This window comes from Hylobates moloch, unplaced genomic scaffold (genome assembly GCF_009828535.3).
Source record: "Hylobates moloch isolate HMO894 unplaced genomic scaffold, HMol_V3 SCAFFOLD_1, whole genome shotgun sequence".
Taxonomy (NCBI): Eukaryota; Metazoa; Chordata; class Mammalia; order Primates; family Hylobatidae; genus Hylobates; species Hylobates moloch.
Genome location: NW_026652276.1, coordinates 49,504,514 through 49,527,822, shown reverse-complemented (window position 1 = coordinate 49,527,822; position 23,309 = coordinate 49,504,514). Strand labels below are relative to the sequence as shown.

Here is a 23,309-nt window from a genome sequence, read left to right as displayed (position 1 = left end):
ATTTTTGCTCCCCATTTTTTCCTATTGGATTGCTTTTCTTATTAATTTATAAGAATTTTATATGGTTTAGATACTAATTATTATATTACTGAAAATATCTTTATCAGTTTGTTGTGTATTTTCTACTTTAAGTCTTGTGATGGATAAAAGTTTTAAATTGTATTGTGTTGAAGTTAATTTTATAATCAGAATCTTTAATAATCTCTTTATAAAATTTTCCTTTACATAGATGTCATAAAGATACATCTCTATAATTTCTTATATTTTTTGGCATACGTACATTAAGTCATTTTATCATTTTTTAGTAATAAATTGCAGTTATTTATGAAACAAATAATTTTTAAAATTATATATGCTTTCTTTAAAAATTGATCTTAGCATGCTTTACTATGAAGCTTGAGGCTTCACTGCACATTGTACTGAAATTATGTATAAAACAGTGGTTCTCAAAATCTCTGAATTCATGACACCTTTAGTGTCTCAGGTTTTTTGTTTGTTTGTTTGTTTTTCCACAAAACACCTAAGTTAAATAAAAACAAAGCACAAAGCTATCAGCTTCATGTATTAAGTAGTAAGCTCCCATGTTAACAGTTGTAACTTGCCTGGTGCCCAATAGATGTCACTCTGTTTTCCTAGAAACTTTAAAATATCCCTCAGTGCTCCTGTTAATTCATGGTAGTGCCCCAAGGCACTTTGGCACCCAGTTTTGGAACTGCAGTTTTAAAAGTCATAAACTGAATGAAAATGATAGCAAAGGTGGAGGTTTTCAAAGAGCTATTTATAGGTCCCTGGACAGCATCTTTTTTCAGTTAGGCAGCAATCTTTTTGCCCTATGCCATAACCTGTGTCTGCAACTTCCTCTAATTGGGGTGAGTAAGAGATTTTGTTATGTATATAATAGCTAAGAATATAGTAATAATGGCTTAAATCATGGTTATTTTTAAACTACTAACGTTTAGAAGACAAAATAAAAATGCTTTGAAAGGTATAGAGGTTTTAGTGTAATTAGCAGGGAATAATGAAATGATTTGATAGGGCCACTCAGTTTTGTATAACTTTGGTGCTTTCAGTCTGAATGCAGAGCATGGATGTTGTAATCCAGCCTTTATATGTTTTCCCTGAAGAAGATTTAATTTATTTGGCCTCTTGAGAAACATATTTGGCATTGTAATATGTTTTGCTTCCAGGTTCTATCTCCAAGGATGATCTGACAAAATCACACATAAATTTATTTTCAGGGCACACAATTTCCATTTTAGGGAACTCACAGAGGTAGAGAGTAATACAATAATCCCATTTGAATATTCAGTAAGTGAGATCCTCATAGATCTTATGTGTATGTCACCATGTATATAATTTTGTTAATCACTAGATGTATGAGACAAGAAATTTGAGGAACTTTAACTAGAGATTAAAATAGGGATTTATATCAAAGAAACATTTAAATGCCTTCTTTACTATTTAAATACCTGCATGGTGAATCATTGAAAAGAAATAAAAAGCACACAATTTGGGAATACTCTAAACCAAGAAGAATTTGTTATTCTGGTTGATTTTTTTTTCAGGCTCCCACAGGCAACTTACCTTTATCTCTTTGTGATTTTTATTTCTTGTTAAAATATACAGAAATAGTTAAGCAGATTCATAGAGCTGAATGACAAAATTGTACTACAAGATACAATGGGACTCAATGTGACCTTATCAAGTGAGGTGAGCCATTCATTAATTCAGATAATGGAACTTATTATCATAATCTTTTGCTTATGCTATTGTTGAGCTTAACTACTTATTCATATTTGCATATGCTTATTGAGATAATATCATTTCATTAATTTCAGTACTGAACACTAATCCTCCTAAGAGTAATTGTGAAAGTTTCAGATTGCACTATTTTTAACTATATGTTTGTATGCTATCTTCATATATGCTTGAATAACTTATAAGCAATTGAAACTTTCAATTACAGTATACTGTTGAAGCAAGTCAACTAATATATACACATATCCATTAGCAATAGTAGATAATTTTTGTAAACGTCCAGCACAGTTCTTCGTATGTAGAGGACGTTCAAATTGGCTAAGTTCCTTTTCTCTCTTAATTATTAGTATTTTTCCTACTGCTCTTTGATTAATTATTCCTTCCTCTTTAGCTCCAATCCTTACAATCTATTCTTAACATAGCAACTAGAAGAACGTTTTTAAACATAAACCAGATGATGTCACTCCACCCCACAAAACTTCCACTATTCTCTGTCACACATAGAAAGTAAGAAAAAAAAATATTGAAAACCTACAAAGACTTGCTATGATCTGGTCCACGCTCTCCCTAAAATTTCATGTAATTTCCAGCCACTAGGCCTTTCTGGCTCTCCTTCAATCTCTTTAGCCTTTTCACTACTATAAGTTAGACTGAGTTTTGGCTGAGGTATTTCTTTTTTTCATATTTTGCCTTTGCCTAGATTGCTCTTCCAATAGATATTCACAATTCCATCATCATTTCTATATATGTGCTAAAAGGTTTGCTTGTCCAAAATAGCTTCAGTGAACACCTGATCTAGAATAGTCTCGATCAAAAGTCTCTTTTCCTTTTCCTCACCACTTGATATTTATATCAAACATTTATTTGTGTAATTTACGTGTTCGTTTGCTTTCTGTACTAGTATTATGATGATCATACTATTGGATGCCCCCCAAAAATACTTTTGAGAATGACAGGGAAAGCTAAAATAATTAAAGTGTATAATTTTGACATAGGCACTATTGACAAAAAACAGTTGGTGTTCTGATAGTGTTAAATCTATGAAATATACTATTCAAAAGTGATTTTCTAAAATACAATTTTCTAAAACTAAAAACAGCATATGTACATGAAACACCAAAAAACTTCCTTATATTTATCATTGGAAGATTTAAAATAAGTAGTAATGTATTTAATATATTTTTGATTCTTTAATTAATTTTATAGTATCCAACTCTAATATAATGCCAGTGGTATTTGTTCAAAATATTTTAATGTTGTCTATTTATTTTTAATTTGCCTAAAAATTATCTTAAATGAAAACTTTTGGTTAATAAATTTGAAAATACTGAAACCCTCATCTCAGTCTCTGTGGATTCTGAAGTTTTTAATTGAGAAAATAAATTTTCTCTAGAGAATGAAATAGCTTGTAAGCTTGGAGAAATTTCTGCTAAATAAATGATATTATCAACTATTTTCTTCAATATGAAATATATAAATATTTCAGCTCATATATTTTTGCAGGTGCTATGCTTTTGCCTCCAATTATAATTTTTGACAAATATTTTGGAAGTCAAAACTTGTCTTCTATTTTGTTATTTAAAATTCTATAGACTACTTTTTTTTTTTTTTTTTTTTTTTTTTTTGGAGACAGAGTTTCGCTCTGTCGCCCAGGCTAGGGTGCAGTGGCGCGATCTCGGCTCACTGCAAGCTCCGCCTCCCGGGTTCACGCCATTCTCCTGCCTCAGCCTCTCCGAGTAGCTGGGACTACAGGCGCCCGCCACCACGCCCGGCTAATTTTTTGTATTTTTAGTAGAGACGGGGTTTCACCGTGGTCTCGATCTCCTGACCTCGTGATCCGCCCGCCTCGGCCTCCCAAAGTGCTGGGATTACAAGCGTGAGCCACCGTGCCCGGCCTATAGACTACTTTTGTAAACCTTTATACTATCAAATCATAGGCAATTTCAGTTTGATTTCATTCTGGTGCAGAATATAAGTTTATCCAAGTAAAACTGGAGTCACTTCAAAAGATTCTTCCCACTGACTGAGATATTCCAAAGCCAACTTTGCAAAATTTCAGAATTAAATATTATACTTCTTTGTACCCTCATTTTATTTGTTCAATTTTTCTTTGCGTTTGTAGAAAATTTTAATATTTTTCTGTTTTCAAGTTTTGATTTTAATTTACTACATTTATAATTTTTAAGGTAAGTTTTGTGAGACTACATTCATTATATGTTTTGAATAAAGACATACAATTAATTTTGAGAACTGCAATAAAATTATAAGACTATTAAAAATGCAGTAAGTGCACTACTCTTAGGCTGCTAAAAATGCAGTATCGGTAGACTACATTTAGGTTGCTTAAAGTTAGTTCTTCTAAGTACCATATACTTTAAAATTTTAGCTAATGATGGACAACAAAGACAGAAAGACTGTGTTACCATATTCTAGTTGGCCATTTTGTTTTGTTTTGAGAGACGTCATATCAGCCTTGTCATAAAAATTATTTGGTTTTATCATTTTGACTGTGAGCAAAATATATAGTATAATATACAACATAAAATATTTGTACATTTTCACAACTTCTTGGTTAGGATGCATTTTTTATGTATATATATATTTTTTGTTATACTCCAAGTTCTAGGGTACATGTGCACCACGTGCAGTTTTGTTACATATGTATACATGTGCCATGTTGGTGTGCTGCACCCAGTAACTCATCATTTACATTAGGTATATCTCCCAATGCTATCCCTCCTCCTGCCCCAACCCCACAACAGGCCCCCGTGTGTGATGTTCCCCTTCCTGTGTCCATGTGTTCTCATTGTTCAATTCCCACCTATGAGTGAGAACATGCGATGTTTGGTTTTTTATCCTTGCGATAGTTTGCTGAGAATGATGGTTTCCAGCTTCATCCATGTCCCTAGAAAGGACATGAACTCATCATTTTTTATGGCTGCATAGTATTCCATGGTGTATATGTGCCACATTTTCTTAATCCAGTCTATCATTGTTGTTGGACATTTGGGTTGCAATTTTGAGTTACATGTATAGCAGAACCAATTAAGATTTCTTTCTTTCTCTTTTTTTTTTTTTTTTTTTTTGAGATGGAGTCTTGCCCTGTCTCCCAGGCTGGAGCACAATGGTGCAATCTCGGCTCAATGCAACCTCCACCTCCCACCTGCCTCAGCTTCACAAGTAACTGGGATTACAGGTGCCCACCACCACGCCCAGCTAATTTTTTGTATTTTTTAGTAGAGATGGGGTTTCACCATGGTGGCCAGGCTTAGTCTCGAACACCTGGCCTCATATCCACCTGCCTTGGCCTCCCAAAGTGCTGAAATTACAGGTGTGAGCCACCATGCCCGGCCAACATTTCTTAACCTAGTAATTTAGTTTTTATAGTTTTATTACCACAGTGAATGCTACACCAAAAATTTCATTTGAATTATTAACATAAAGAGAAATAATTTTGTGTTAAACTTTTAAACTGAATTTTCAATAGCGTTCACAATCATATTAAATGTCTCACCTTTTACAGAATAAACTTCCATGAGCTTTATTTGTTAACATTTATTGATACACACAATTAATAAAGCAAGTAAGTAATAAACTGAAATTACTTAACTGGTTGAGAAATTTTTTTTTGCTAGGAGAACCAACACATTAACAGCAATATCTTCAATTTTCATATGTGAACAAGAAAACTTCGAAGCAAAAATGAATATATTTAATTTAGAACAATGATTTTTATTTGAAAAGTCATGTTGCACAGAGTGATATATAAATGAATTTTCTGAAGATATATGTGTTAAATCAGGGCTTTCAGGCACAGTCTGCTTAAAACTTTGGAAAGAGATACTATTTTTTTCAGTACATTTGTATCTTCTAATTTTCTCATAGTAATATCACAGGGTCCCCATAGGTGATGCTGAATATGGGCAACTGTTTTTTTTTTTTTTTTACCTGTTGTCTTAGCATTCCCTAAAACAGGGGTCACCAAATCCCAGGCCACCTAGTGGTTCTGGTCCGTGGCCTGTTAGGAACGAGGCCACACAGCAGGAGGTGAACGGCAGGTGAGCAAGAATTACCACCTGAGTTCCACCTCCTGTCAGATCAGCGGTGACATCAGATCTTCATGAGTGTGAACCCTACTGTGAACTGTGCATGTGAGAGATCTAAGTTACACGTTCCTTATGAGAATCTAATGCCTGATGATCTGAGGTGGAACAGTTTCATCCTGAAACCATCCGCCTGCCCTGTCCATGGAAAAATCATTTTCCGTAAAACGGGTTCCTTGTGACAAAAAGGTTGGGGACTGTTGCCCTAAAACACAAACCCTAGGCAAAATTTTTACAGTAACTATTTTATTGATTGTGCAACTCAATAAATTCTTGAGGTTGGGAAGAGGATGAGAAGTTAGTAGGGGAAGGAGGGAAAACAAATATAAGGAGTGGCATTGTTAAACAGGTCAGAACTTTGAGACAATTGCTCTGTCTAGTGAGCCATCTTCAAAGGGGTTGCTTCTCTGACTGTTTACCTTGGGAGAATCAGGGAGAAAAAAAATATCTAAACAGCTTGTCTCATGCATTCAGTGTTCACCCCAGAGAGCATTAATTACTGCAGCATCTTATACTTCAGCAGTAATCAGGAACCCAGGGAAAGAAAAGGAAGGACTTCCAATGTAGATTGAAAGTGAGGCACCCATAGGGCATATCCAGCAAGGTTTTCAGTCTGTTGAGATGAGAGTGGACACAGGATGGGAATATTACCAGCCACTGAGTGCCACCCAATTTAGAAAGCAAAGCAAGTGTGCAGAGATGGGTAATGCATAATCTGAATTTGGTACAATCCATTCATAGTGCAGGTCAGATCTGCTCACACTGTACTACGACATTCAATCCTCACCTTCGATTCTTCCCTGAGAAGAAGCATAAAAACTCAATCTTTAAGTATTATTGTTAACTGCTGCATCCTTAAACAAACAGCACACAGACAACTTTATATGATGTTATCCAATGAAGTTACAGCTGGCCACCTTCAGCTATAATTTTGAGTCTTGCTGAATGGGGTGATCCAGACCTTGGATTTCGGGGTTATTATTCCTAAGTTACTTTGAGCTTCTGGACATGTGTTCTATGCAGTTAACATTTTTTATTATCACTGGATACAAAAGCACCAAGACGTATCCCAGTGAATCTACTGGGTTCCAGACATATTTCTTTTTGCCCTCACTGCGTAGAAGCAACTATGGCTTCTCATGATTATCAAGATCTATGACTCCCACTAATACTTTCCAGCTGCACCAGGATTAGGAGCTCAAGGTAGTTCATACATTTCTTCTCCACTTGGAAAATAACATCTCTAAACTAGCACAGTCTAAGGTGGAATGGAAAGCACTGTATTTTGGGCATGGGAATATGTTAAAAATAACTGGGAATAATGAAAAGCAGGGGATCCCACTTCTACTCCTTACCTCCCAGACCTATGCTTGAGTGCATATAGTGTACACTAGAAGACAACACCCTGGGATTTTTTTCTCTGAGCTGGCTCCTTAACTGAGTCTTCATTCTATCAGTGTAATAGAATACAAGGAGTAAGCCCCATGAATCTTGTGATTATCTATTCATCATCATACCTCTTTTGTGATAAAGTAGGCTCCTTGTTCTAAAGCAATCCCACATGAAATGCTCTGTTGAGATGTCAGGCATTTTTTAAGCCCTTAAATGATGGTGTTGATTGAAAAACTGTGCAAAAAAAGGCAAACTCATGTCCAGAATGTGCATTTGTTCTGATAAGGACAATCATTATCCCCTTTCTGGTGGAAGGGGTCTGTCTTCATTGATCTGTCACCAAGTGGCTGCTTAAACTCCTTAAACTCCCTAAAAGTAGTGTCACATGGAGGACACTGCAATGGATATACACTGCTCTCAGGCTGGACACTCAGCAATGGTAGCAATAGATCAGCCTTGGTGAAGATGAATACATGTCATTAGCCTCATGCATAGCCTTAATCCTTCTGCGATGACCATCCTGGTCATGTGCTCATTGTGCAAGCATTGCAATAGTCATCTTGTTGAAGAGATGCTCCCTGGAGATGGGTTCTTTCTGATAGAAATTAATATTAGTTACACATATCTGCATGTGTTGTGCCCACTCCTATAGGATCTTCCATATACTTCCTTCCCAGAGTTCTTTAGCCCCGACTTATTAGTCTTTTTCATTTGAGGACTCTGACCATTGAGTCATGTCACTGCCACAACCCAGGAATCAACATATTATCTGTACCTTTTGTCATCTCTCATTTCATGCAAAATGAATGATTGAGTTGGCTGCTTAAAGCTCTGCTCACCAGGAGAAGTTCCCTTTGTTGCTGTCTCTAAGGCCAACCCTGAGTGGGGCTGAAATGTGGTAGTGGTCCACTTCAAGTTTTCACCAACATTTTGGGCTGTCTCTTCTGTTAATCAGATCAATTTCTTACCTTCTTTGATGTTGCACACGAGGAACTTCCTGTTGCACATTTGCCTTCTATGATTGTATGTCATTTGTTTATTTATAATATTTATTGCTTTCCCTTTAAACTATAATGTAAGTTCTATGAGGGTTACTTTTTCAATTTTTTATTAACTGATAGGTCTTGCTTGCCTAAAAGGACCTGGCGTATAGTGCTGTATGCGTTCAATAAATGTTTGGTAAAAGAGAGAATAAATGAGCTCTCTCTATCTCCTTTCCCTGCTTCAATTTTGTTCATAGTACGATTCACTATGCAACATTATACATTATAATATAATGTTTTTTTCAGTCTTTCCCTCCTCCACTAAAATATAAAACACACAAGAGGTTGTCTGCTTTGTTTAAAGCATTATCCCCAGGACCTGTAGAAGAACCTGCTTTGACAAATATTTGTTGCATTAATTAGCAAATAGACAATGTTTTTCTCATTCCCTGTCACCAGGTAACACCTAGTGCCCTGTATGTTATATAACAGGTGCTCAGTGAAAAAGTTGTGATACAAAATAAATGCATCAAAAATCTCGCCTCTGGCCCAGAGGTGGCCTCTTTCAATACTACTCTGATCTTTCAGAAGTAGAATTGACAAGAACTAACAAGATAACTTTGCCTCCTTAAACTTGTTCCTCAGGAAGTTTCAAAGGAAAATTCAAATAATTTATCGACCAAAAAAGACTAGAAATTCTCATTTTTTTTACACACATAGCTTTTATTTCGAATCCTGTCGATTTATAGTGTAAGGTTTCCGTGATTCCTATTACCTTATTTCTTTGGAGAAAAAATCAAAACAAAACAAAGAAAAAACCGGAAGCCAGTATCTTCTGAAGTGACGTGGGAAGCTAGGAGGCTCCTTTGTTACCTTTACTTCACCTCATACGTATAAAGAATTCCATACTTAAAGGGACATCACATTTTTTAAAACACTGTTGTATTTTATCTTATGCATATCTGGAATAGAAAATCTGACAAGAGGGAAGCCCTGGACAATTTTCCCTATCATTACATAAAAGATGAATATGGAGTTAATTTTCACTTTTGACACATTATATTGAGATTTTAAAATTCATTCTCTGTAAGTTGGGTTTGGAAGAAGTCTAATCTCACAGTTTCATTTGAGGACAACTCTATGAATATTTGCGAAAAATGAATATTTTATTTGCCTTGAAAATTATGATTCAATTTGATGAAATGAAAAAAATTTATGGATAATGTTTAATCACGACTGTCATATAAGAGCTAAGCTGTCAGCAGGATGCTATGACACCTAGAGTTAGTTACTTCCAGCTGAGAGAGGATCCACACAGCCTCTAATAGCTTAGGAAGCAGTGACTTGATATTCTGGCTCATTTAATAGATTCATTGTGTTTCATGTTCTATGTGAAATTCTGTTTGAAACCAGCCTAAATATGTTTTAATGTTTAATGTCATTATATTCTTTATACATCTACTTTTTAAAATGAATGCAGAAATATTTTTCCAAAATTTAAAAAGGGCTTAATTGACATGAACATCATTTGGACCATGAAGCTTAAAGAGATGGTTTGTTAAGTTAATCAACATGTGATTACTGTGATAATGTTATATACCCAGTCTTTTGCTGGGAACTATAGAGTTATCAACAATATATTGTTCATGTCCTCTACTCCTGAGGAATTCCTAAGTGGAGAGAGAAAAACTATGTAACTCTACAGTGTAGTGTATGGAACATACTTCCTTGTGAATGTATGTGGCAAAGACTAGAAACAGTAGCACTGACTTTAAGTACAATAATTAAATAAAAGTGATTATTTTGCTTTTTTTTCTCCTTATTGTCTAGGAACTTTTGGTATTCTTCCCTTCCATTTATTAAGCTACATGCTCATTATTTCCTTGTTTCTTAGCAATAGCTAGACTTCAATCCAATTGGTCATTTATTACTTTCAATTCAATGTGGTTCTTTTACTCTTCTCCTACTCAATATTTTTCAATATTTTGACAAAAATTTAGACAATATGCCTATTAACTTTGTAGATGCTACAAAACACAGTAATTTTTACATTTTATAACAAAATTCAAATTTAAAAATGAAGAAGCAGTTTGCAGAGATTTAAATAACAAATGCAAATTTAACAAGTATAGGAGAAGTTTGGTACTTGGTTACAAAATACCAATTTCACATGTAAATAAAGGATTTTTAATAATAGCATTGTGAAAAAGAATTGAACCTGAGACCTCATATTCAGTTTAAGACAATGTGATATTTTGTCCAAGAAAAACATATATATGTTATGCAAATTGAAACTGAGTGCTTGGAATACTAAGGAAGATAATTCTGTTCTACTATAGACTGAATATGTTATACCTGATGTCTTATGTTTGTATATGGACACTCTACTTTCAAAACACAGGAATATAGGATTATTCATTTAGAGGCTCAATATTATTATTATAAAATGCATGGTTGAAGAAACTATAAGTATACAGGTTGAAAAAGAAAAGTAGAAAGCACTCTAAGCACTGAACTACAATTTTAGACCTGAATAAGGAAAACTTTTTTCAAGAGCCAGAAATATTCAAAAACTGAGTTGACTACTGGAAGAAAAGATTAATGTAGTGGTCTTGGGGTTTTCAAACATGGACCAGAAAACCAAATACTAGATCTGTATTGTAGAAGAGACTTAGGCAATGTTTAGTTAGTTGAAATAAATGTCTTTAAGTATGAAATTCAGTGAGTCTATCATATCTTTTATATATGTATGTATATCTTTTATTGCCCCCAACTAACAATAAATATGTCAGTTCTCATATCAAAACTGCAATCACTTCTTCATCTATTTGCTTTTTATTATTTTTGCATAACATTGTTAAACTGTGTTTTTCAAAACTATAGTTATAGAGTAGAACACTAATACACTTCTCTTTTCCAAAACCCCCTTTGTAATTTATTATGTGAAGTTTGTTTTCTTTATAATACAGTCTTTGAAACTTAGTTTTCACACTTTATTTATTTATGTTAACACTTGAGTCATGCTAACTCTCTAATCACTGGTATTCAAACCCAAAATTTAAATTGTTGCTTTTCTTAGCCTATTTCACCTCCCCAAGCCCTCTGTCTCTATATTCAACCACCTATCTTCAATTGTATAATTTCTTCAAGACCTATCTTCAATTGTATAATTTCCAGAAAACCTTTGGGGACACTGACACTACATTTTTTTCTCATTTTTGAATCTCTACCATGCTTAATAAAACATTATTACCACCCTATTTACTTTCATGTGCAGATCCTTGAATAAAAAATTATCCCTGATCTTCATGTCCAGAGACCTGGGTTCTACTTATGACTCTACTTCCATTTAGCTGTGTAGCCTCAATAAAGCATTGAAACTTTCTGTATGACAGGAACTCTATCCATACAATGAAGACATATTTCAATTATAATAAGTATTGAATGAATCTTTTTGCCTTAGGATTATTCTTATATTGTTGACTTGTTTAATTATTATAATATAAATTCCTCATGAGAAGAGTGGTCTCCATTGCCTTGTTTCCCCATAATACTTATCATTTAACTATTCACAAAATTTCTACTTGTGTACTTTCAATAAGTACAAGGTCGAATAAATTTAAAACTAAAAAGTATTTTATAGTTTCATTCACTCTTTGTATTTGCTGACACCTTGATATATTTTCATTCCTCAAAATAATTTCAGTATCTTGACTTTTAAATATTTTTTCAGGATATTAATGAGATGTCTCAATCTTAAATATTGTTTTCCTTATAAATGTTGTGTAAAGAATATATTTTGTGTATCTTAAAATTATCCTTACAATATAAACAAAGGTTTATTTCCCTGAACTTATCTTATGACCAAACTGAGCAAATAAGATAAAGGCAATGCACTATTTTACTCATTGATCACATGAATTGCCTCCACCTTTGAATCTCTGTCTTCGTTTATTTTTTATTTTTACTTATTTACTTTTGAGACAGGGTCTCTGGGTCTTGCTGTCACCCAGGATGGAGTGCAGTGGCATGATCATAGCTCACTGCAGCCTCAAATTCCTCGGTTCAAGTGATCCTCCTGCCTTGGCCTCAGAGTAGCTGGCACATGGGACCAGAGACACACACCACTATTCCCTGCTGATTTTTTTTTAATTTGTTTGATTTTTAGTAAGAGACAAGTTCTCATTATGTTGATCAGGCTGATCTCAAATCCCTTAGCTGAAGTGATCCTCCTGCCTCAGCCTCCAAGTGCTGGGATTACAGGCATGAGCCACTGCACCCAGCCTGGTTTTACTTTTTAATTCAGAAATTAAATATACCACTTTGAAACAAGATAATATATCAACCTCTAGTAACAGATTTCTTCTGAAAAGATGTTCCTAACAAAACCTGGAAATGACCATACCCTGGCACCTGCTGAGGGGCTCTGCCTGTCAATGGCATTGCTTTAACTGGAACTCAATGATAATAGATATGTCATTATCCCTATGTGATATCCAGGATCTAACCTTGTCCATTCTAGTTGCTTCTGATGTTCCACCTTAGAATAATTGAATCCTAATGGACAATGCCCAATTTCTCTTCACTCATTAGTGTGAGAAGTGGTGTCCTCACTCACATGAAACGGAGAGCTTGCATGCTTATGTTCAATAAACTAACAGGCATGGCTACCAGTCACCACTACTAAGGAGGAGTCTTTGTCAAATTAGAAGTACTATTTCAGGCATTTGTGCATGTAGATTCACTGTTGAAAGAAAACGATCTATTGTCATATTGTCATTCCAGACATCCCATCTTGCTTCTGCATAATATTTTCAGTCTACACAAAAGAATAAAGAGAAGACAGATCTCTTTAGTGTGTTGTTCTTTTATAGCTGCCCAATGCTAAGGCAGATTTCAAAAGTTGCAGGCCATCCTTTTTTTTCATACATAATTAGAGCACTTAGCCAAACATGTATGCATATTGTAGCTGTCGACTATTGCCAAAAACACAAAATTTCAGAGGCACAAAATTTCACTGGCATACAAAATAAACATTTGCTTTTTATCCATCCATGGTCAACTGGGACAGCTCATTCAAATCCCACTCTTGGAATGGTTCCACAATTCCACTGGATGGCTCTACTTTCAGGTCTGAGTCCACCTGAGCTTGGTTAGGGAGGCTTGGCTTCACGTAAGTTCATTGTTCCTGAAGGGATAGCAGCTACCCCAGGGTATCTTTTCTCACAACGATAACAGAGCAAGAGGGAAGAATGAGATGTCTTTGAAGGCTTAGACTAAAAACTGGTGCACTTTCACTTGCAGCAATATTTTTTGTTTAAAAAGAAATCAAATCAAACAGCAGTGAAGTAAAGGGACAGGAACATGTACTCCAACTGTAGTGGGAGGAAGTTAAAGTGTGTGTATATGGTGTTTCTTAAAGTTTAAAGAGCCTTTTGATAAAAACAACAAATCATCAATGGAACAGAACAGAGCCCTCAGAAATAATGCCACATATCTCCAACTATCTGATCTTTGACAAACCTGACAAAAACAAGAAATGGGGAAAGGATTCCCTATTTAATAAATGGTGCTGGGAAAACTGGCTAGCCATATGTAGAAAGCTGAAACTGGATCCCTTCCTTACACCTTATACAAAAATTAATTCAAGATGGATTAAAGACTTACATGTTAGACCTAAAATCATAAAAACCCTAGAAGAAATCCTAGGCAATACCATTCAGGACATAGGCATGGGCAAGGACTTCATGTCTAAAACACCAAAAGCAATGGCAACAAAAGCCAAAATTGACAAATGGGATCTAATTAAACTAAAGAACTCATGCACAGCAAAAGAAACTACCATCAGAGTGAACAGGCAACCTACAGAATGGGAGAAAATTTTTGCAACCTACTCATCTGACAAAGGGCTAATATCCGGAATCTACAATGAAATCAGACAAATTTATAAGAAAAAAACAAACAACCCCATTAAAAAGTGGGCAAAGGATATGAACAGACACTTCTCAAAAGAAGACATTTATGCAGCCAAAAAACACATGAAAAAATGCTCATCATCACTGGCCATCAGAGAAATGCAAATCAAAACCACAATGAGATACCATCTCACACCAGTTAGAATGGCCATCATTAAAAAGTCAGGAAACAACAGGTGCTGGAGAGGATGTGGAGAAATAGGAACACTTTTACACTGTTGGTGGGACTGTAAACTAGTTCAACCATTGTGGAAGTCAGTGTGGCGATTCCTCAGGGATCTAGAACTAGAAATACCATTTGACCCAGCCATCCCATTATTGGGTATATACCCAAAGGACTATAAATCATGCTGCTATAAAGACACATGCACACGTATGTTTATTGTGGCACTATTCACAATAGCAAAGACTTGGAACCAACCCAAATGTCCAACAACGATAGACTGGATTAAGAAAATGTGGCACAGATACACCATGGAATACTATGCAGCCATAAAAAATGATGAGTTCATGTCCTTTGTAGGGACATGGATGAAACTGGAAAACATCATTCTCAGTAAACTATCGCAAGGACAAAAAACCAAACACCGCATGTTCTCACTCATAGGTGGGAATTGAACAATGAGAACTCATGGACACAGGAAGGGGAACATCACACTCTGGGGACTGTTGTGGGGTGGGGGGAGCGGGGAGGGACAGCATTAGGCGATATACCTAATGCTAAAGGACGAGTTAATGGGTGCAGCAAACCAACATGGCACATGGATACATATGTAACAAACCTGCACATTGTGCACATGTACTCTAAAACCTAAAGTATAATAATAAAAAAAAAAACCCACAACAAATCATAAAAACACTCTAGTAGATGAAAGACAGAATTCTTTTCCTTACAACTCCAAATTTTCCAGGCAGGGCCACCTAGGGAGTTGCATCCAGAGAAAGGGTAACAGTAAGCTGAAGCTATGGTGGGGCAATTTATATAACAAGTATAGTGGATTGAACTAGCTTCCCAGGATCCTTGTGCATTGGCTAACTTGAACAATTTCTCAGGCTCCAGGGCTTAGGGAGTGTGTCTACTTGCCTGATACCTGGCCCTGGGGCAATTGAGGAGCCTACATAGTGGCCAAGAGTTTGAAAGCTCAATAAGTGGAGTGATTGGCTTGGGGAGTGGACTTAATCAGCTGCCAAGAAGGGAAACTGACTACCCTCTAGCCTGGGCCTCAAAACTGGGTCCTGACAGTGATGAAACAACAGCAAAAACTGTTACAATCTACCGCTTAAAGCCTTGACATCAGTTTTGAGCTTATTTGGTGTATTTCAATGGCCAAATAGTAGCAAAGACTTTCACAGAGTAGAGTATAAATTGTCCAAAAGAGCATAGAAGACATTTTATTATGGGAGTAAATGGGAGAAAAACATGTAGAAGAATAAAGAGTCCTTGTAGGCCAGTCCATCACCAAGATCTCCATTTTATGGCATTACTAAGAAAACAGAGCTGGAATTTCTGGGGTCCCTAACAATATCTTGGTGGAGTTGTAAAATGTTTTAAAAGTATCAATTATGTGGTTTTATGATAATAACATCTTGATGTATCCTTGGGTCAAGGTGGTAGTTCCAGTAGTTACCTTGTAGAGGGTATACACTTAGTAAAGCATATGCAAAAGTTAGTGATATTTGTTTGAAACCAAGTGAAGAGGTAGTTGTGGTCATGTTCAGAAATGCAGAGTGGGAGGTCGTGGTGGTGAGTGGAAGTGGGAAGAGTAGGAGAAGGCACCAGGAAATGGGAAGTTCACTCCCCAAGGGAGTCAATGGGTGGAGTGATATGAGGTAGTTTCCTTTCTGGGGAAAGTAGTAATCTTCTTTAATGTTTAGAAAGGCACAGATGGTAGTAACTGCTACAAGTTCTTCCTTAAGGCATAGGAGTTTAGGAATGTATGTTTTTACAGAGAGCCATAAGTACACACAGAGGTCAGATATATCTAACTTTCAAAATAGCCAAGGGAATTGGGAACAATATTTAAAATTAGTGTTACATATGTTGGGCCTTGAATTAAAAAATTAAATTATGGGGCAAGATACAGATGCATTTAGGAATTCATTTGTCATTTTGTAACTTATATAGGAGTTCTTTGATAGGCCCATTTAGGTCTCCCAATTAAATTAGCTGTCTGGGACCTATCTCAGAGAGAAAAGTTCCATTGAATGCCTTTTGTAAGAGCCCACTATTGTGTACTCTGGAATGTGAAATGTGTGGCTTAGTCACTATCAGTAATGTCTGACACTTCAAAGGGAATAAGAAGTATCCCAGGAAGACTCTGTATTGTGGCCTTAGTATAAATAGCAGCATGTGTAACCTTGATTTATATTTTGGATACTTGTGAAGCAAGAGATTCTCAAAGTTCTTTACTCTGAAGGGGACAACTCTCAGGCAATGGTTCAAAAGTTTGCAAAAATGTGGAGATGGAGCCATTTGCTGACCATGATACCTAGTGTTAAGATGACTACCTAGTTTGGCCCAGCGACCTGACCCTTGGGTTTCATTCTTTATCTGGAACATTCTGGGTAAAAAATGGAAAGCAGCAATATTTCCCTGTGCCCCATCATGTATGACAGTGACAATGCTATTGTACACTCTACAAACTCCCACTGCTGTTCACTCAGTTAATCATAAGTGGCTCCCAGATATCCAAAGGGCTTGGAAGAGGGGTAACCTTCTCCAACACCATGGCATCTGGCAAGTGACTGAGGCCATCCCCTCTTGCAAGTGGAATATGCCAGAGGGCTGAGATTTACTCCACTCTACATCGAGAAGTTATTTCACATAGTTTGATTTTAGTTTTAGAGAAATCACATTGACTGCATGGAAGAAAAGTATGGGAGAGGAGCAATAGTATAGACAGAGAAAAGAGATATTTGCCATAATCTGGCAAATATTGAACCCTGAAGGAAGAAGGTGGTAGGCTGTTGATTGAGAGGCGGTGGGACATAGAAATGACCAGTTCTGGTAAATGATTTGTTGTAGGTAGTGAGAAGATAAGAAAAGGTACAGTAATTTCAACGGCTCCCTGATTTGGGCAATTAGGAGAATGATTGTACTTTTTGTTGAGAAAAGAATTGAGGGACAGATGTTTTTTCAGAGAGGAACGGATGAATAACAATATATATGCATTGTATTTAGTTTTTGAGGCATATGTGAAATATATAAGTTTAAATATTCATCAGTATTCGTATATAAGTGTATGAAGCCCAGGAATGGGTTTATAGATGAAGATACAGATTGAGCAATCATTCGGTGGTAAGTTAAATCTAAAATGAAAAGCAAACAAAAACTCTTCTATGTACTGTCAACATTTTGACACCAAATATGTGGGTTTTCCAACCAACCAATTATGACATTGGCTGCTTAGAGTTAACACAAATCCCATAGGTTAGGGGCTCAGACCCCCAAGACTGCCAACCTCCAACACGCAATTCAGATGCCAACTGAAATTTCAGGGTGTCATCTGTGCTTCTGACCAACTATCCCTAAATCAAGCGTTCCCATGACCTCCTCCTTGAGTTGAATAATTTCATGAAACAACTCACAGAAATCAGGATAAAAGCTTACTTGCTAGCTTATCAGTTTGTCACAAAAGGATACAACTCAGGAATAGTCAGATGGAAGAAAATCATATGGCAAGGTGTCCAGGAGAGGTGTGGAGCTTCTGTGCTTTCTCCCAGCACCTCCACAGGTTTGCCAACCCCGAAGCTCTCTAAATTCTCTGAAACCTGTGCTTTTGGGTTTTTACAGAGCCTTAATTCTTAGGCAATATTGACTAAAACCATTGACCTTTGGTGAATAGGTTCCCATAGTCCCTCTTCCCTCCCAGAAGGTCAGGGGTTGGGGCTAAAATTTCCAACCCTTTAATCACAAGACTGGTTCTCCTGGCAACCAGTCACCATCCTGAGGCTATCCTGGAACCCTCAGCTACTAGTCTTCTTATTAGCATATAGTAAAACACTTATTATTTTGGAGAGTCCAAGGATTTTAGGTATTTAATGTCAGATAATGGAGACAAAGACCAAATATATATACTTCTTAATATATCACAAAATCACAAAACCTTAAGCAGTGATGACACTATATGAAAGAATGGCATGAACATTTCACTTTGCTTATTTGGGCTGTTCTGGGGTCAGCTTTTTCTCATTTTGGAGGACTGTCCAATTTTGTGTATTAATATGAGATGCAGTGTTCTGCTTCTCACCATGGTAGTATAAGTTGGACTAACTTTTAGTTCTCTGCCCACTGATGACCAAAGTTTTGGGAATGTGACTTGGGCTCAGCCAATCAGTTGCTCCCACAAAAAACTTTAATCTGGAGTTAGAGGCACAAAGAAGAAGGGTTAGGGCTCATTTATAACAAATTTGTTGTGTTCAGTGAGAGCAGCACCAGGACCATAGTGTGAGATTTCTACCGTGGTAGGGGCAGAGTCCTAACCAGACTGTTTAATACTTATTTCCTGACCTACTTTTAATTTTTTACCTCTTTTCAAAGTCTGATCCTATAGTTTGTCATTAATTCTCAAATTCTTAACATTATTCTCATAAAAACCCTTTGCTGCCTCATCTAGCTATAGTTGACTTCTTAACAATCATGATTCATAAAGAAGACGTATAGAATGAAAAAAGAAATAGGAGGAGAAATCAGAAAAAAAAACATTTGATAGTTACAGATAATACAAAGAACCTCATATTTGATGGTTATTATCAGTCTGAGCCTTTTACATTTTCCAGTAAGAATCTTTTACTTTTAACCTAACAATTGTGAATTGCCGTACTTCCTTCAAACAAAACAGCTTCACATGCAAAGAAACAAGCAATGATAGTCTTGGAATTTTCCAAGCTGGTTTGATGAAAAAGTACAATTGGCACTACTGATTTTACTGCTTAGGAATGGATTAATCTCTTTATAAGTTTGCTTTCACTACCCATGCATATATTGACAAAAGTGGGCATTTTATTCAGTTTAATAAGGAATTTTATATGTGCTTGTGTGTGTATATAAGTACAAAAAGGCTTGCTTAATGTATTTATATTTTTCCAATTCTGAAAGACCTTTATTGGCTATAAATATTGATTAAAGTGATATTTTTTCTCAGAAAAAAATTGCTTAACTATACCCATAAAATGGCAATTTGACGGAGTGTATGGATCTTCTGCAAATATTGCTACACAGGATTAATTTTAAAACGTAATCCAGCTCATATATCATTAAAACTTTTTCTTCAATAGTAAAAAGTTCCCATTTTCAATTACAAAGATCAAAACACATAATTTTCATATTGTTTTAAATGGAGATGAAAGATTTCCTAGATAAAATATAAAGAATACAAAATTGGAATATGAATTACTTCATGTTTATGAAAGCATCAAAACATAATATGAATTTTCTAGTTTAGTAGATCATGTTGAGTGTTTTTCCCATAAATAAACTTTTGGGTTATTTAATACAAGTATATGAACATCTAATCATTCCTTTATTCACTTCTGCCAGTTTTATTTTGTGCCTTCCATGTGGCAGTAACTGCATTAAGTATAGAATGATACATATATAGAGATTTTTCCAGTGAAGGGCTCAAGGTTTGAGTTGATGGTAGAAATTGACTCAGTTATAAATAGTTATAAGGCAAAATAGAGAATGAATGTATAGTCAGAAAATTTTAAAAAATAGAGTAAGAAACTGTAATATAAAACTTAAATGGTTAAATGGATTTTATTAGTCCATAAAGTCAAGGATTTGTCTATTTAGAAAAGGAGCAGGCTATACCATTTATCAATATTTTCCTACTTTAATTTCAAAATAATTCACATTTATTAGAGTGGATATAATATATTCGCACAAAGGAAACTTAACATGAGGAGAACTCCTTAAGAATTATAAAGTATTATTCAATCACAAACCCAAATCACCTAAAAGGTAAAGTGCAGAGAAAGCAAAAGGCAGGTGACCTAGAAGGTAATAATACTTAAGGGAAGTATTCTGTCAATTTCTAGGTGCCCTTGAATGCTCACACTCTTATGTTTTTGCCGTGAGCAATAAGCTGGAGACTCTATTTTTTGTTCTTTCTATCAAAACAAGACTGATTTTCTATGTTATAATTCCCATTGCATTAGAATTTCATTACTTGAGTTATAGTAGTTAAGCAAGACTTTTAATTATAGCATAAAATGCTCTAGTTACAATAGTTTAGGGAATATATTAATCACTCACTGACTTCCACATATTTAAATGTCTTGTGCTCCACACACAATTCTAAAAAGAGAAAAGAGGTTCTTTTAACATTTCTGAACTGAGTTACATAAATAAGGTGATTTTAAGAGCAGTATCTGTTTATATCAAGCATCAAACATATTGGTGGTGACAAGTTATATGAATGTATTTAGAATAAAGGTTAAATGCCAATTTCATTTTTCAGATTTAATAAGTAGATTTCAAGAATAAAAAATCATTTCTGAATGAAGCCACATATTTTAAAAGTCTACTTAATATCTCCACTGAGAGTCTATATTTAAGTGGAGAACTAAATACTTAGATTTCATAATAAACAATGCTTTACATTTGATTCTTAATTCTAATATAGTTAAAATTAAATGTAATATAAAAGTTGTGTAAATATTTTTAAGTTTACATAGTGAGGCAAGTGAAATTGAGTACTGTGTATGCGTGTAAATGTACATGTGTGTTTTGGTAGCTGTTTATTTTTTTGTTTTTCTTCAAAATCAATAGACAAATATCAAAGCTTTCAGATTCATTGATGTGATAACATTTGATATTTCACTTCAATATGTAAATAATTTGCAAATTTATAAGTGTGCTTTATTCAAGGGTTTTCTGATTTTTAAAAAAATCTTGCTGGGTCACAAATATTGCCAGGCTTTGTCACAATTTTTTGTTTGTTTTGTTTTTTGTTTTTGAGACAGAGTCTCGCTCTGTTGCCAGACTGAAGTGCAGTGGCATGATCTCGGCTCACTGTAACCTCTGCCTCCTGGGTTCAAGCGATTCTCCTGCCTCAGCCACCCAAGTAGCTGGGACTATAGGCCCAGCTAATTTTTGTATTTTTAGTAGAGATGGGGTTTCACCATGGTGGCCGGGATGGTTTCAATTTCTTGACCTCATGATTCACCCGCCTTGACCTCCCAAAGTGCTGGGATTACAGGTGTGAATCAACAAGCCTGGCCTGTCACAAGTTTTCAGTGTTCTATTTTAATACAGAAATTAGATAAATCCCAAGAGAAAGGCATTTCATATGTGGTAGAGTTGTCGGAAGAAATGAGAGTCTTATAAATAACTTTAAAAATTGTAAAGAAATAAAGACAAAACAGTCCTATGCAGTTTGACTTAAATATATATTCTCAATAATAGCTACTTTTGTGAAAACCAGAATACTGAAACATGTAGATATGGATCTTCATTACTGACTGACATAATATATTGTTATTATTACTATTTAATTGTATCAGCCAACTAATATTGAGTGCTTTGTGTATCCTGAGCACTATACTGAACACGTACCAGTATTACCTGATATAATCATATTAATATTTATTATTTCACTTCTCATATGAAAAAATCGAAGCACAGATTAAGACACTCCGAAATCATACCTCCATTGATTATCAGGACCAGGATTTGAATTGACGCACTCTGATACAGAGAAACTTTTGTTTCCATGAAGCTTATGTTGGGGAAAAATAATCCAAATGCCTATACTCAATTGTATAAATATAGGTTGTTGTAGATGCTTCTGGCTGATTCAACAGAAAAGAAATTTATTCAAAGGATATCACACAGTTTTCATAACTGTTAAGAATACAGAGGAAACAGGGCACCAGGATAAGTACAGACCAAAGTCCAAAACCACTGCCAAAGTTGCAGCAAGGAGAACAGCACAAATTTGCTTGCTGTCACCCTCCACTAGATGCTTGTGTTTGGAGCCTTGAACTTGACTTACACTGCCACTGACATCAGCACTAGTGCTCTCTGTGTACTAGGAAGTGGACCTTGTGACTGTTGCTGAACTCAAAGGTCAGATGTCTCTGCTGTGAAATAGATACCTAATACAGAACCTGCTTCCTCATTCATTCTCTTCCAAATGATATGCTTGTAGTGTGGCTAGAGTTTCTGTTTCTCCTTGGTCCAGGCAGAATTTATGAAGCTTGCTATTTATCGCCTTAAAAATTAGAAGAATATTCATAAGGTATTAGATTGCCATAAGGTTGAACAAATCAACATCCAACTTCAAGGATTCAACATTGTTTTGTTTTCTTTGGGGATACCTCTGCAACAGTTCAAATCTTATTTCTATCCTTGGATGACCAGGTTTATAAATATTGCAGATTCTCCACTGACTGCTTGATCTTATCTTCTATATTTATGTATACTACTTAGCATATAATAAAAGATTATGTTACAGAATCTCAAAATTAGTAATTATGAATTGAGATGGTGTTTTACAGTACACTAACATCTAGTGACTTGATTATTCCAGGGAAAATATTTAGAGACATTAAATGATATTTCTATCCTTTAGACATATACATTTTTTAGCTTACAGCCTGCTTTAGGCAAGCAACAGACTCTCAGGATCTGCTCCTACCAGGGTCTGAACATTTCCTCCCAGTTTTTAAAGAAACAAGTTCAAATAACATTGTAACCTCCAGGGGAAAGTTCAAGCTCTTTTACAGTATTGTTTAAATAGTAGAGCTGAGGAAACTAAAGACAGAGAAGTTAAATGCCTTGGCACTTAGTCAAGATTTACAATAAACTCCTCTCTACTTAGGACCCACTAACAGGGGCTGCATTTGCACCAAAACCATGAAGGTGGCCCTAGTCACCACTGAGAAGTAATACAAGCACCGAGGGAACGACTTCAACAGGAACAAGTAAGTGTGGAAGGAGATCCTAGCAGGAAGCTCCACAAGAAAATAGCATGCTACATCTTGCATTGGATGAAGCAGGTTCAGAGAGACCTAGTGACAGCTAGCTCCGTCAAGGTGCAGACAGAGAGATCATTGAAGTAGATTTTCATGCAAAAAAAAAAAAAAAAAAATGT

General features: G+C 35.5%; 1 long non-coding RNA gene across 1 annotated transcript in view; it reads left to right on the top strand.

The window, feature by feature from the left end:
* Positions 1-685: 685 nt before the first annotated feature.
* The window catches only part of LOC116809497 (uncharacterized), a 108,277-nt gene continuing 85,653 nt past the window's right edge, over positions 686-23,309 (top strand). Inside the window, exons 1-2 of the long non-coding RNA XR_004369863.1 lie at positions 686-869; positions 1,627-1,710. This is a non-coding gene — a long non-coding RNA (uncharacterized LOC116809497). The remainder of the gene's footprint in view (positions 870-1,626; positions 1,711-23,309) is intronic.